The sequence below is a fragment of the Pantherophis guttatus genome, chromosome 2 (assembly GCF_059756535.1).
Source record: "Pantherophis guttatus breed Tessera chromosome 2, ASM5975653v1, whole genome shotgun sequence".
NCBI lineage: Eukaryota > Metazoa > Chordata > Lepidosauria > Squamata > Colubridae > Pantherophis > Pantherophis guttatus.
Window position 1 is genome coordinate 173,550,335 of NC_142064.1, and position 14,728 is coordinate 173,565,062.

General features: G+C 39.2%; 1 protein-coding gene across 5 annotated transcripts in view; it reads left to right on the forward strand.

Moving 5' to 3' along the window:
- LOC148115439 (uncharacterized) overlaps positions 1 to 14,728 on the forward strand; it is a 94,646-nt gene that overhangs the window by 8,253 nt on the left and 71,665 nt on the right. The gene's annotated exons all lie outside the window — the stretch shown is intronic.

Genomic DNA, 14,728 nt, shown 5'->3' on the forward strand with positions numbered 1-14,728 from the left:
CCCGCCTCCCTCCCTCCCTCACATACACATACACGCACACACACAAACACAAACACACAAAGAGAGAGGGATGGAGGCTCTTATTGATCAGCTTCATCTCATGACGGAAAACAGAAATCATCACCTCCAAAGCTGAAGAGGGCCTTGAAGGAGGGTCTCTTTGAGGATCTGGCTTTGTTTACAGCCTCAGGAAATTACCACTTCAATTTGGTGGATGTCTTTTCCAATAATGTGCTGGGACAGAGTAGGCCTTCAGGAAGATGCCTTTAAGTGGCCTTCATGAGCCAGTTTTGGGACATGGAAAACCAATACTGCCTCACAGCTTAATGGTTCCCCCTTATTCTTTACTCCTTCTTTTTTTAGCTTTTTAATTAGTAGATCCAAATTTTAATGCTCGGAGCGGTGAATTAAGGGCACAACTTTTCATTGATTAGGTTATTTTGCTTCTGGTGTGTTTAGTTTAATAACTAAAGCAAAACAAAAAAACAAAAAACCACCCCATGATATAGTATTCTGTCAAACTGGAAGGAAAGATTTTGTTTATTATTGTTTATTTTCTCTTGCTTCCTTCAATATCTCAGAAACATCTGTTTCAAGATTTGCTAATATGCACATTTATTTAAATTTAATCAATTCATTTACTGATCAGGTAAAAGTCAAGTTTATTATAATGAACTAACAATTCTTCACTTGTCTGACAGCCCTAATTAATTATAAACCTAAAACACTGGAAATTACTGAGGTGGCACAGTGACCTATCTTAGAAAGATGAACATTAAGTAAAGATGTATGAGCTTCTGAGAAAATCAAATAAAACAGGAACAGCTACAGCAAAGTACCCATTCTAACAGTAGGGACAAATATGGACAGCAAATGCACAACAGAAAACTCTGGATGATTATATAGTAAGGAAATACAAAATCAGGGTTGAGTCGGACATACCTTAGAGGACCAGGTCAATTCATAAAGAAAGCTGGAGGTGAAACAGAAAGGTCTCAGAATAGGAGGACAGGGAAGGGTCTGGGTTTTTTTTTTAAAGAAAAAAAAGCATGGCAGGAACATAGAGAAGTAGTGGAATGAATAGTCAAGATTGCAGAGGAGAGCCTGATTGTCGTTACCTATAGATTCATAATTTGCAAGTATGAACATTTCCTTGGGTTTTTTTTTTAAATTCTGTCTGAATAAAAACACATGTTCATATTTGTTAAACACAAGATTAATATAAAGATGCATCTTAAAAAATATAACCTGCACTGAAAAGAAGAGGGCTGTAGATGACTTTGCACCCCCACCCTTTTTAAAATTTTTCTTCTGAAGTCTTGTGTCAGTAAAGAAAACACGTATGGCTATGAAGGGGCAGAGTGATTTTATTGGTGAGAGTGACTTTTGGAGAAATGGACTTCTTCTGGATGTCAGTGGAGCTACCAACAATGGGTAGCTCAGAGGGCATCTGGAACTGATCCAGGACTGAATATACGTGTTCTCTCGGGACAGGATCCCAGGAGCTGAACCATGATTATATATTACTGAGTTTTTAATTGAAGATTCAATTGACCAGTTAATCAGCAGCAAGAGCAGCAGCTTTAACCAATTGACAGCACTGAGTACAATGATTTGCCTCTTTTGAATTCAAACACTGCAGGAAGGACTTCACAGAGTGGCAGTTTTGTACCAATGCTACGAATGTGGCGGGAGTATTACGTTTATGAGATCTTTGCACTAATACTCTCTATTCCCTCTACTGCTGCTGATCGTGTTATTGTTGGGCTACTTTATTTGTCATAAGCTGCTCTCTGTTTGTAGCAACTTAGCTAATAATTAGGGGAAGGATTTGCTTAAAAGGATAAGATATGTAGAAGCAGAAAGGGAAAATAGTTCAGAGACTGATTCTCAAAAGGTTATGTGTGGGCTGACTGTATTGGCTGCAAGATTGATTGATTCTGATCCACATAGGAACATCACGTCACTGAGTATCAACACATTTTCTTCCTTTAACAAGGCAATATATATTTCCATTCGGGATTTGTAACATGTATAATTGATTGATTAGGAATTTAACATTAATGGGGACAGGGTTTTTTTTTTTTTTGCTAATAAGTCTAATATGTAATTCTAACTTTAAAGTACTCTATATGCAGATGCATGGACACACACACTTATTCTGTTTTCTATGTGATGTAGTACTTAGAATGAATCTAGGACTGGAGAGATCAGGATTCAAAATGTATGGTTATCCTTGCTGTTCATTGTATGATCTCAAGCCAGTCAATATTTGTATGCCTGGACTAATCCACAAATTTATCAAAAATGGATGGTTGGGTGATGTATACTGCCTTGAATCCCAGCAAAGAAAAAGAAGATTTATGTTTGTTTAACTGTTACTTAGTCTTGCCCTTACATTTTCTAGAAGCTTTGATATCCACAAAAGCCAACTGGGATATCTGATTAGTTCTAAATGTGGAGGAGAGGTCAACAGTACTGAATAGTTCATGAGTTAAAAGAGAATGTATGCGTAAATCCTCATCAAATGTATTCCTTACTGCTGCTAAAATTCGAGGAACTTTCTTTCAGCTGGCTATAATTTTTTTTAAAGAAAGGTCTACATGATGATAGCTAGTTTGAATTGAGTAGGAATGCTGGTTAACTGCCTCTTGTTCTTCAGTTTTAAAAGGTACCCCAGAGAAGTCCTGTGAATTGTATGTAAATCATGAAAAAAGAGCTCTGGTATGTTGCCCTAGGTTTCCTTCCCCATCTGTGATTGTATTTTGTTTAAAACCTCTGATAGACTGTATAAGCGCTCACTGAATTTCATCTACCTCCTTCATCAATAACAATTACTTTAAAAGTCAGTGTAAAAATGTCAAGTTGGTACTTTCTTAACCAAAATGGAGGGCTTTAGTTTATGCATTCCCTCTGTACCACCATCATTTGAATGGGAGAAGCAGAAAGTCCATACTAGTTCATACAGCAGAAAATCCATACTATATTTAGGATCATAGACACAACTTTTTGCTCTTTGATTCAGGATAAAACAATCATGAGTTCTTGTTATGTCAATTATCAGGACAATTTCCAGAAACCTGATCACACAAATGAATTTTTGAGGTTAATTGCCCCTAGGCCAGGGGTGGGCAACTATGGCCTACCTCTGGCCTAGGGGCAACTGAACTATGGCAACTAAACTATGGTAACTAAACCAGCCATGCTAGCTCAGGAATTCTGGGAGCTGAAGTCCCTAGGTCATAAACTCACTATTGTTAGCCACCTCTGCTCTAGTCCATCACTATTTCCAATAAGGAAAACTGGAATGCAGGCATAGCCCTATCTAAAATAAACTGTACCCCAGACGCTACTCCCGAGTATTTAAAAGCCCATTCCAATGCTATTGTGCAACAGTTGCACAGTGCATAGGTTGCCCAGCTGTGAAACTACATTATCATTAAGGTTTGCAGGGGAAACTCTTGTGAGACTTCTCAGAACACAGAAATCTGTGTTACTGAAAATGTAGGAAAATAGTTCTCTTTCTTACAAACAGGAATACCTTCCATGAAACTATGATTGGTTTTCTATCTCTCTCCTTTTTTTAATCAGCCTTTTCCTTTTCGGATTGGCCTTTTAGAATACTTATATAGGCTGTGCTCCTATAACATCTCAAGTTAAAATAGGCTGGGTAAACTGTAATTCAACCTTTTGTGAGAATCAGGCCATATTGTTAAGACAGAGGTTATAGTACAGTGCCAGTAAGTGTCATATCACCCAGGTATACCCCAAATAGCAAATGTGAGGTTCTCAAAAAAAAATTTTTTTAGAAAGGTTTTCCAATGTTCTTAGGCATTAGGGTCACAAGGTGGTAAAATTTTTGACAGAATTGCTGAAACATGTAGATTTTTTTTAGTGGTCCACATATGATCACATGAAGTTATGTTTACAGAATCTCATACAAAGCTTTGGATATTGCATATATTCTGTCACACAACTGTTTTGTTTTACAACCAACTTTTAAAATTTTCCATGTTGCGCATATTTATATTTTATGCATTTGCATGTTTATTTTTTTTAAGAATTAAACAATTTTGTTAGTATTGCTTTCATCTTCATGGCTCCCAGCAAAGAGAAAGTATATGAAATCGATTACTGTGATAAAGTTAGGGCATGTTTTTATTTATTTATTTATTTCATCAAGCATGTATTAGATAACAGATATAAATATAGACATAATTCATGAGATGGATACAAATAAAAGGGAACATTAGGACAGGACGGTAGGCACTCTGGTGCGCTTATGCACACCCCTTACAGACCTCTTAGGAATGGGGTGAGGTTGACAGTAGACAGTCTAAGGTTAAAGTTTTGGGGATTTGGGAAAGAAACCACAGAGTCAGGTAGTGCATTCCAGGCATTGACCACTTTGTTACTGAAGTCATATTTTCTGCAATCGAGTTTGGAGCGGTTTACCTTGAGTTTGTATCTATTGTTTGCTTGTGTATTGTTGTGGTTGAAGCTGAAGTAGTCATTGACAGGTAGGACATTGTAGCAGATGATTTTATATACTACACTTAGATCAGAACGAAGGCGGCGTAGTTCTAAGTTGTCTAAGCCCAAAATTTCAAGTCTGGTGACATAAGGTATTCTGTTGCGGACTCTGGACTCTCTCAATTGTATTAATGTCTGATTTGCAGTGCGGGTTCCAGACAGATGAGCTGTATTCGGGAATTGGACTAGCAAATGTTTTGTATGCTGTAGTTAGTAGTACAATATTACCAGAGAACAAGCTATCTAAGATTAGGTTAACAACTTTTAATGCTTTTTTGGCAATGCTGTTACAATGTTACAGTGTTACATGTGTGGATATTTCTTCTCCTGCTTTATTTTGTGAGCAGGGATAGAAAACCTGATGTCCTCTAGCTGCTTGGAACTACAATTCTTGTAAGTATCAAGTATCAAGTATCAAGAATAAGAATGCATACATTTTGGTTAACTATTCAATCTTTTTCTTGGAACAGAGATTTGAGAAACTCAATGCCACATCAGATAGTATTGCATAGTGATTAGAGTACTGGATTAAGACTGAGCAGGCTCCACTTCCTTATAAATATTACCTATTTTTATTTCTGTATATATGGGGATGTATGTATGTATATAATATAGATTTTATGTGAATTGTTAATCCAAAGTATATAAAAATGACTTTGTCTGTTTGAATAGGTATTAGAGTTTGGAAAAGAAAAACTACAATAAAAAAAGACTGAGCAGGCTCAAGTACAAATTCCCATTCAGCCACACAGCCAACTTTCAGCCTAACCTAATTTGAGGATAAAGCAGGAGAACCATGTACAGGGCTGTTTATTTATCAGATGGAGGATGAGATATAAATAGCCCACAAGAGCATGGGGGCAAAATGGAAGTTCCCTTATTACGCCCCAAAGAAGCAGTGAACTCCTATTCCAAAGAAATGTAAAATAAAAAATAAAATACAATAATCTTCTTTCCTGTTACCATCCTCACTTCTATTAATAATATTTGTATTGATACTAGCAAAGAAATATTGGGAGAAAGAGATACATACTGTCAACTTTTTAATGAGTGCTTGTTTTTTTTAACATAACAGTAAAGGTATTATCCTCACAACAGCCTGAGAAATAAATTAGGCTAAGTAAGAGTAATCTTACTCTTCATTACTTACTTACTTATCATTCACTGTACTCTATTGTTATGTGGAGACTTGAATCTGGTGTCATCCGTCCAGATATGATATTACAGCCACTACAGTACCTTTGCCTGCCCAAACCTGGATTATTTTCCTGGCTAAGTGATATATGAGCCCAGCTTGTTGTGGCTTATTCAGTGAACAGTGATTAAATAGCTTAGCATGATGTATACATTCAGCCTCTGAGTTAGACCATTGGTTCAGTTCATGCCATTCTCTGAAGAACAACTGAGCCATAATGCGGCATCCGAGAAAAGACATCCCGCTTTTTATAGTGGCTAATTAGATTCCTGTATCTGCCAACTTTCTCTGATTGGCCATGATGGTCAAAGTTCGCGTAAGAGCTCCTGCCCAAAAACCTGCCCCAGGAAATCCTCCTTTTTAAGCTTGGCTGCCATGGTAGGAAGCAAACAGAAAGAATGCCAGAGCAAAGCAGATGTTCCTATTTACCTGAGCAGTGGAAAAAGTGCACAGGTGGACAAAAAGTAGGAGAAAATGAAAGTGCGAGCAGGTATGCCACACTCCCCATGCATATGGACTGATTAAAACCACAGCAGCCTCCTGCCTCCTACTCTCTACTCCTACTAGTTGGGGGTAGCCATAATATGCGGAAGGACCTGAAGACATGATACAGTCTAGGGTCTGAGTGGTTGCTGAGCAGAAGAAACATAGGAAGGGACAGACAGTCCCTGAAGTCAGCAAGGTCATTTACTGATCAAATTTTAAATAATTGATAAACAGGTCATTATGCTTACCCCCCACCCCCCGCCCCAAATGGTATGATGTAGGAAAATAAAGAATATAAATCTGACTGTGATAAACAAGTTTTAATTACAACAACTCTTGCATAATTGCTAATATGAACAAATTGGTAGTGACACCTGGCAAGATAACCAAGCCAGTAGAACAATCCAGGTCATATATTGGGCAGGTAAAGAAGGTACAGTGGGCTCACACCTGTCAGTATATTCTTTTTCTTGCACAAGCAGTGCACCTGGCTTCTTACTCAAGGGCACACACACACACACACAAAATACTACTTATATTTTGAAAAATATTGCTTCCTGAATCACTGAACAGCTCCATGGATCCAAAATACACTTAATCCTTTTTTTCAGCCCTACTGGAACAATTTTTAATTTATGCCTGTACAATTTTGATGGGTATGATAATGTATCTCTATTTATTGGTTATTTAAAGACTCCACCTTGCCTTTTTCTTCAAAGATTTTAAAATATTGTTTTTGTTTGTTTGTTATTGTTCTCATCTGTTCAACCTCAAGTTCTATATTTTTCAGGGTTTCTTAAAGTAAATAATTCTTAACATTCATGGACACATCTATCAGTTCTGTTTAAAGGGCAGTTTCAGTGCTGAGGGAGGATTCACTGTTCTTATGTTTTCCCAGTGCACTTCAGCCATGCTTCATGGTCTGCTAGCTACTTTTTTGTTAGTGGGAATTGGTGAAGAAAGAGATCCTTGTGTACTTTTGAAGCTGGGGTAGAGGGAGGCATAGAACAAAAAAGTATGGGAAGGGAAGGGGACAGGAAGGGAGGGGAGGGAAGGGAGAAGTATGGGCAACTGCAGGGTAAATTAGATGGAGAATAGACAGGGAAACAGGGAAAAAAGAATCCAAAGGTGTCTAACAGCAGAACAACAAGGAAGGACAAGGAAGAAAAGGGCAAGGAAAAGTAAATAGGTACCAAGAGCCTAATAGGTGGCAGGGTCATTGTAAGCTTAGTGGTCAAAGTGGAACTGTGGTGGCAGACAAACTAATAATTGCAGAAGAAAGTGAGAGATGAATTGGATGAATACTGTCATCTCTGTCTTTTACTCATTCATTTCCCAAGACCTTAATGGCCACTCCACCAACTGCGCAAAACAGTTAATGATGGTGCTCTTCAATATCAGGTTGCCGAATTAAAATATATATATATATATAATCAAGCAAGATCAAATTCTGTGGGAAAAAGTTGACCCAACATTCATTATGAAGACCTGGTCGAGTGAAAGTGGTGGGCTGAATCTATCCAGCTCATCTTCCAGGATTTTCATTGCAAAAATGATAAGATAGAGAATATAGGTCCTATTCAGAAGCTGTTTGTTTGAAAGTTATTCTTACCGAACAGAAGGAATGAGACAGAATGAGATTCTGTTGTTGTACTGCCTACCCTATTGCCAAACAGCTTTGCCTATCTAAACTAGTGGTAGCAGAATCCGCTAGACTGGTAATTCTGGGGATTTTAACATCCACAGAGACATAGAGGCTAAGTGCCACCTTTTCCAACTTAGAACTTCATAGTGACCATAGGATATGTGGGGACAATTTCAAATGCTACTTGGGCTCACTCTTTACTTATTTTTTTGCTCAGGACATGAGGATGTCATCAAGGTGCAGCAATGCATTTCTTCTTCATATCTAGATTGTATTACTGCAAATTTATTTAGGATTACTTTGAAGTTTTTAGAAATTACAATTGGATGAAACCAACTCTTCTTGTTTTCCCACCCCTTGCCCACAGCATAGCAAAATGTCCCTCCCCCCCTCAAATCTTTATATTACAATATAAGCACGTTGGACTGAAGCTAAAATTTTTGCTTTTACAAAATTGAACCATCATTTGTTCCTTGCACAGAGTTTCCATGGACCTTCAGGGTATCATAGGAATAAAGGAACAACTGGTTCCCTTTACTTGGGTTCTTAAAGCAATAGTGGAGGAAGGAAGGAATTTTGCATTAGTATCAAAGCAGAAAACCCGAGAAGAGATTATGAAGGCATCCTTGTTTGCAAATATCTGGGAAAGAAAAGGAGAAGAGACTAGTGAAAAGAGAACAATCCTTAAATGAAAATGTAGGCATTTATAGGGCCACCTTTACAAGACTTTTCAGGGATCAGAAGGAAGGGCCAGGAGCAGAGAATGGCCAGTCAAGGACTGCAATGGCTGCAGTTCAGAGGGAGCACCATCCTGGCCAAACAGGGATTGCTAATATCAGCTTCAGGAATAGCTAGGAGCAGAAGAGGAAAAAAAATGTTTAGGTTGCCATGAAGAATTCCCCATAGAAGGAAGTAGATTAATGGGACAGAAGCTAAAAAAAAACCCTGCCGTCTACATTAATCTGCAATTAATGTAGCAATGTGAGTTTCTTGAGTTAATCAAGATGTCAGCATGGCTGCAGAGTGAGTTGAACCATAGGTTCCTATTGTAGGCAGAGTTTGGTTTCTCTTTTGACATATTCCACTCTCATCCCATAGATCAGACATCGCCAGCTCCTCCCCTTTCTTTAAGGGCCAGGAAGGTGTGCTGCTGCTGCCCTTTTTTGTTTTTGTTTTTTTGAAGAAAAGGAAGGGAGGGATGAGTCTGGGAAAAAAACCCAGGACGATCAGCTCCTATACTCCTTAGGTGTATTTCCTGTCCTCACTGAAAATGGATGCTGCTTTAGGGAAGCCAGCCTCACCCCTAACTTTGTCTCCAATTCTCTTCCAGCATTTATTCACAACAGCATGGAGCTTTTCAGTTGTTGGACCCTTGACAGATAGACAGACAGACAGACAGACCACAATGGGGAGGAAATGAATAGTCAGCTGATGCCCAGCATCATTCTCCCTTTTGAAATCCCACAAAACTGTGTTGGATTCTATGTTTGTTTCATGACATTTTTGTTAGTTTATTAGTATGCAATAAAAGCTTAAACTGAGATTGGAGTGGTGGCGGTGTGCTGCATATTTTGAGGAAAATGTACAGCAGATTTTTTTCCCGTTTGCTACTTACAGCGTAAGCAATTTTATGCTTATTTCAAGTCTTCTAATTCCCTTTGTTCGTGCCATTCTATTAATATCCTGTATTCTTATGAAAAATCATTTCATTCAAGGCATTTGTAATTATTTTTTTTCACCTGAAATATAGCCAGGGTAAACTCATTTGTAAATCAGCCTTTTTGCATTATATTTCTTTGTTTAAGAAAGAGGTGTCATATGCAAAAGCTTTTGAACTTGAGATAATTTTTTTTTATTTAACTAACACATTGCTACTTTCAACTATTCACAGATCATGAAATAAATTACATATAACTTTCAGTGCCCTCCAGATGCAGCTAAACTGAAATTATAATCACTGCCAACCAACATTATTTGATAGGTGATGGGATTTGTAATCCACTCATTTGGAAACTGGCAAATGAACAAAAGGGAATATATAGGCATTTGTAGATTATTATTGTTATTATTATTTATTTATTTATTTATTTATTTATTTATTTATTTATTTATTTATTTATTTATTTATTTATTTATTTATTTATTTATTTATTTATTTTGTATACCGCCCTTCTCCCGAAGGACTCGGGGCGGTGAACAGCCAGCAGATAAAATACAGAAAATACAAAAATTAAAACAATATTAAAAACCGATTAAATTAATTTGGCCCACAGTTAGGCTCACAACCTACTTCTTGGTAAGCTAGAAAAATGTGATCATCACCACCAGATGGGTTTGAAACTGGCTGACAAACCACACCCAACATGTAGTCTTTAATGGAAGTACTTCTACATGATGGGAAGTAAGCAGTGGGGTACCCCAAGGTTCCATTTTAGGCCCAGTACTTCTAATATCTCCATGAATGATTTAGATGAGGGAATAAAAGGGGGACGCATCAAATGCACAGGCAAAACCAAGTTGGGAGGAATAGCCAATATCCCAGAAGATAATCTCCAGATCCAGGTGAATCTTGACAGATTTGAATGCTGGGCCCTATCTAACAAAATGAAATTCAATGTAGAGAAAAGCAAGGTCTTACACTTAGGGAAGAAGAACCCAATGTAGAGGTAGAAATTAGGTAAAATTTGACTCAATAGTAGTAACTGTGAGAGGGATCTTGGAGTCCTAGTAGGCAATCACTTAAATGTGAGCCAGAAGTGTTCTGCGGCCTCCAAAAAAGCCAATGCAATCCTAGGCTTCATTAACAGAGGAATAGAATCAAGATCTTGTGAAGTGTTAGTACCATGAAGTGTTATAAGGCCTTGGTAAGACCACACTTAGAATACTCCAGTTTTGGTCACTATGATACAGTATAAAAAAGATGTTGAGACTCTGGAAGCAGTGCAGAGAAGAGCAATTAAGATGATTAGGGATCTGGAGGCTAAAACATATAAAGAATGGTTGCAGGAATTGGGTATGTCTAGTCCAGTGAAAAAAAGGACTAGGAGAGTGGTGAAATCTGGCCGGATCTATCCGACTTGCGCGAACCGGTAGCGCCGGTAGGAGGCTCCGCCCACCCACCTGGATGTCATTACGTTCCATTTTTGACCCTCTGTGCATGTGCAGAAGGCTCTGTGCATGCCCAGAAGGCTCTGCGCATGCCCAGAAGAGGCGCACGTGCTCCCGTTCCCAAACCGGTAGCGAAGGTAAGTAGATTTCACCGCTGACTAGGAGTGACATGATAGCAGTATTCCAATATTTGAGGGGCAGCCACAAAAAAGAGGGGGGCCAACTTATTTTTCAAACAGCAGAAGGCAAGACAAGAAGCAATGGATAGAAGCAGAGAAGTAACTTAGAACTAAGGAGAAATTTCCTGACAGTGAGAACGATCAACCAGTGCAATGACTTGCCTTCAGAAGTTGTGGGTGCTCCATTAGTAGAGGCTTTTAAGAAAAGACTGGACAGCCATTCATCTCTTGGTGTTGGGTGTTGGACTAGAAGACCTCCAAGGTCCCTTCCAACTCTGATGATGATGATATGGAAGTTTACAAGATGGAGGTTTCACTGGTTATGAAGGAACCATTATTTTTCTTGAAACTTTAGCAGTCTTCAGATCTAGGGAGAAAGACTGGTTACTCTGAATGTTCCAGTGCTGTTAGATCTGATGAATACAAAGATGCTAAGTGTCATAGCCTGACATTGCCTGGGACATTACAAATAGTAAATGTAATGTTTCCTACAATATTATTTTTTTTAGTCTGAGTCTATTTTTCTTTCACTGTGATATGCTGCATAGAAGCCCTCTTAAATGGTACACTGTGAATTAAGCCATTGTTAAAATGATTTTAGAAAATTGGAATGGTAGAAGATAAATTCAGCTATTATATCTATTATTATTATTCCTTCTACTTCTCTTTATATGTATGTGTATATGTATGTTCTAAGATGATGATAAGGATGGTGGGGAAAGTCAATGGTTCCAATTCCTATTTGCTCAGCAACTAATGTTGGCGGTAGTTTGACACCTTTGCAGATCCATAATGTGAGGAGCTGCAACACAAATAACACAATTATTCATTTTTAGAGACATACAAATAGCCTTGGTTATTTTTTTTTACTGAATCTCTCTCCAGCACTCTTGTCTGCATTGCCATGAGTTAGCTGGCTTGATCATTGTAAAGAAGCAGTCAACACCTTGACAAAATATGTCAGACGCCTTTATGAGAGTAGGTGGCTCTTGTTCCATCTTGACTTCTCTTTAACATTCTCCAAGGTAAAAATAAAGGGCCACTCCAGAGTTTTTATTTTCTAAAAATGCCTTTGAGACTTATACGGGGGCTAAAAAAGGCATTCTTCTAAAGAATATGTTGAAAGCAAATGCATTTCAGCATTTCATCTGATCTTCATTTTGTATTTTAATCAAATGGAAACTGAAGCTTGGCAGAGGTCAAGGGAGGTATCCTTCCTGTTGCTTATACCCAATTCCACTATATGGAAGTCAAACTCTGTGGTCTTAGGCAAACATCTTCCCATTGTAACATAAGGAGTCCATGAATTGAATCCAAGGACTTCCTGCATGGAAATTGTGCACTCTACAATTTAGTGATTTCCACCCCCATGTGAAGGCCATTCTTTTTTTTCTTTTTTTTAAATGTATTTCTGATTTGTCTTTTGGGAGGCAATGATACTGAGGGGAGGGGTACAAGGAGGCAGGAGATGAAGTACCTGAATTGGTTGTTGCTTAACATCAGGTTGGGGTTTGATGGGTTTTTTTTTTGGTTGCGCTCCTTTTCCCTTCCTTTCAATGTACACCGAAGCATATTTCATGAGTACAGATTTGGTTCATTTCACCAATCGTGTAGCAGTAATTCAGTGTAGAGACATGAGAAGTCAACCTCCAGCTTTGTGCTTGATGGAGAGGCCTGGGCTGCCGAACAAATGTCCCAGCTTTTGGGAGACAGAGAGTGGGTCAGATTACACAGAGGCATGAGATGTTTGCTCTGATGCAGGCTAGGCAAAAGGATGCCACGTGCTCCAGGTGCTGCCTTTTCTTTAAGGTTTCCAAGAATTAATTTTGCTTGGTAGAGCTGCTAACACACTGCCTTGCCGGCCCTGCACATTCTGGAAACTGCATCCATAGGAAGTGTGGGGGGGGGGAGGCAGAGAGAACTCATGCACAGCAGCCTCTATTTCTTTTTAATTAAACTCTTCAATCAAGCCCCCCCACTCCTTTCTCCAGTCTCCCAAGGCTCTTCCATTAGGGTTTCCCTCCTCGTCTCACTAATGGCCTTGCAGGCCCTTCCCTGCTCAAACCCTCCCTCCCTACCCCTCTGGGCTTTGCCACTCTCTCTCCCCCAGCTGTACTTCCCAGCCCACTCTGTTCCGAGCATGATTTACGAGAAGGCCACGCCAATTCCCGTCTGGCAGGAGAGTCGGGTACCACGTTGGCTGTGAGAATGGCGCCGGTGCCAGGCTCAGGGGTGCAGAGGGTGCAACTTCCCAGAAAGGAGGTCAGACGGGGCAGTTGGTGGGATAGAGCAGCAGCAGCAGCAGCAAGCAGAAGCTCTGCAGGAGCAGAAAAGCCAGACGGTGGCATCAGACCCCAGAGTCTCTTCAAATTCACGCCCATCAGTCTGAGACAACAAGAGAAGGGGAACCCTGCAGACCAAGAAAGGGATGAGCCACAGCATAAAAGTTCAGTTGGGGCTGTTGTTGGAAATCCCATGAGCAAGGCAGCCAGAGCAGAGCCCAGGTTTTCACTCAAGTCACCAGGTTTTTTTTTCTTTTACTCCAGTTTTGTATGTGCTTTGTGGCTTTAATGCAGGAGGACCTTACTCTGAAAAGCCTTCTCTCCCATCCTCTTCATAACCAAGCACGCCAGGTGAAGAAATGCTTTCTATGTTTCTACAAGGCACAGGAGCTCTGCCAGATTCCCCCCCCCTTTTTTTTTTTAGTTGGCAATTGCAGCTAGATTTCATTAGCCCACTCTTCATATTGCCTGGAAGAAAACATTGATTGAATTGCCATTGCCCATAAAAAAAACACCATGACACAAATTAGGACAGTCATCCCCAGAATTAAGCACTTCTGATGGGAGATGATGGGAGTTGTAATCCATCATATAGGAAGATGTTACCAAGGCAAGTTTTGCTTCTTTGTCAGGGTAATTTGAAATATCTCCTTCCTTCCTTCCTTCCTTCCTTCCTTCCTTCCTTCCTTCCTTCCTTCCTTCCTTCCTTCTTTCCTTCCTTCCTCTCCCTTCCACCACCTATCTCAATACAATTAACTCTGGGTGGCAATACAATTGGTTGTTTAACTGCAAACAATATTTTAAAAAATGAAGCGAAGAACCAGGGTGCTTGAAAGCAGGTTTTGGTAGTTACTTTTTATACCTGTGAATATCTCTAGCAATATTAAGCATTCAGTATGCATACCCTTTAAAAACAAATATAAGGCAGCTTTACGCTTTGACATACATTCCTAATACCTACATCCAATTCACGGTTTATTACAAAAGTCATTTTGTATAGATAGACCTGCAAGGTAACCAACATAAAGGCACGCTAGAAGAATATTTGCAAAAGGAGCTGAAAACACAGGATAAGCTGCTGCTTTTACTTACTCAAATGGGGGAGGGGAGTTTTTCTTAATATTACTGCAGGTGTTTTTTTTTTAATGAAAAAAAAAAGCATGAGAGCTTTTCTTGAAGCCTAGTGATGACCCCGTACTCTCAAGCTACTCCTAACTCCATCATAAATAGGAGAGAGTGTAGGAAAGGCACCCAGTTTTTCAGCATAGCCATTTAATGCCCTCCAGAAACACTAAAAAAA